The sequence below is a fragment of the Fukomys damarensis genome, unplaced genomic scaffold (assembly GCF_012274545.1).
Source record: "Fukomys damarensis isolate Sample0158 unplaced genomic scaffold, DMR_v1.0_HiC HiC_scaffold_20, whole genome shotgun sequence".
Lineage (NCBI taxonomy): Eukaryota > Metazoa > Chordata > Mammalia > Rodentia > Bathyergidae > Fukomys > Fukomys damarensis.
In genome coordinates, this window is record NW_022900932.1 from 31283421 (window position 1) to 31285207 (window position 1787).

At 35.6% G+C, this 1787-nt stretch overlaps 1 pseudogene; it reads right to left on the reverse strand.

Annotated features, from left to right (window-relative positions):
• Window positions 1-490: 490 nt before the first annotated feature.
• LOC117287030 lies at window positions 491-810 on the reverse strand (annotated as a pseudogene).
• Window positions 811-1787: the final 977 nt, after the last annotated feature.

Here is a 1787-nt window from a genome sequence, read left to right on the forward strand (position 1 = left end):
CACTGTTGATTACTGTCCATAGATCAGACTGAAGATTATTTATCCCCTAAATGAATAGATTAAGATATTATTGTAGTTTGAATTCTTCCCTTTACCTAGACAGGATTTTTTCTTCTTTTTGTCTTTAGAATTATTTCATGCACCTCACAATGTGTCAGTAGTCTTCTCTGTCTTCCACAGGCAGTTCTTTTATCCCTCCATGTCTTGAAAACTGACAATGTTTCTATTTTTGTCAGTTAAAAAATATCATAATATGGTGCTACAAATAATTCAGTGAAGAATAAAGTATATTAACTTTTCTTTTTAAATCTAAATGTATAGTTCTTTCTTTTGGCTATTTCAAGAACTTTATACCAATTCTCTGGTACTCATTTTGTCTCAAAGAAGTTCTGAGCAAAGTGAATTCTGGAAAAAGGGGAACATGTCAAGTGGATTTTTTTAACATGACTTTAATATTTTATTGTCTTTATAATAAAACCAAAAATGAAGCTTATAACTGGATCACTTGGCCCTTTCTCTTCTTATCTCCTTCTAGTTCTAAGTGCTTTCACCTAATAATAGACCACATTCTCTTAGGTCTGCAACTGGGCTCAACACACTCAACCCCAACACAATCTTCTTTATAGTTTTGTTCGTTTTTCAGGAAAATTGGCTTAGTTTGTCCACCATAGCCCCCTCTGGTCCCTATCATAGCACTGCCCTCTGTTGGCACACAGAGTTCTTGCGTTTCTTGTACTGTTCCACTTTATGGGGCTGGGGCTTGTCACATTTCTCTCTGAAAGTCTGCCATGGTTTTGGTACATATGCCATATTTGCAGGAGCATTATCAGCTTGGAAAGCCTAAGTGGATTCTGTAAAATATTGTTTCATACATATTTTCATAGTATGAAGAAATTATTGTCAAACATTTTTGGTTTGGTTTTGTAAGAACCTGAAAGATCGGATTGTCAAAGGTAGTGTTTTGAACAAATAAGCCCCCAAAAAGAAATAGTGGAGAGATTCACTAGTTCTGAGTGATTGCCCATGTTAAAAATTTATATGTGTGTGTGTGTGTGTGTGTGTGTGACAAATATCCTTATATCCATGTCTATAGCTGCACAGTTTGTAATAGCTAAGTCTTGGAAACAGCCCAAATGCCCATCAACTGACAAGTGGATAAAGCAGATGTGTGTGTGTGTGTGTGTGTGTGTGTGTTTTGTACAAGAGAGTACTACACTACCATAAAGACGAATGAGCTCCAGACATTTATAACTAAATGGATCGACCTTGAGACCACACTCTTAAGTGAAGTAAATTGGACACAAATGTTGAAATATCACATGGTTTTTATGGTGTGAGAAACCAAAAGTGGAAATAAGGACTAAAATGTATGATAAATATTGGGAAATGGGAAGAAAATATTCAAATGGGTAGAAGAACAAGTGGGGAGGGAGGGAAAAAAGGAAGGGAGGGACAAGAAAAAAAGTGAAAATATACAGAAAAAAGTTTCTGAGGAAAAAATCTAGAGCTCCTTATACTTAACATTTTTTGGGGGGTGGTACCGGGAATCAAACTCAGGACCTTGCGCTTGTGGGGCAGGCACCAGAACCACTAAACTAAATCCCTGGCCCTACTTAACACTTTTTTAAACACTTTTTAATTTTATGATTTTTGAAGTGTCTTGAGAAAAGATGGGAAATATATTAAAATATTTATCTTAAAGGAAGTTTTCTGGAGACTATAGCTAAACATTAATTTTATCTCTAAGATAATTTAGGGTGATGGCTTATTTCTTTTGGGGGCCACAG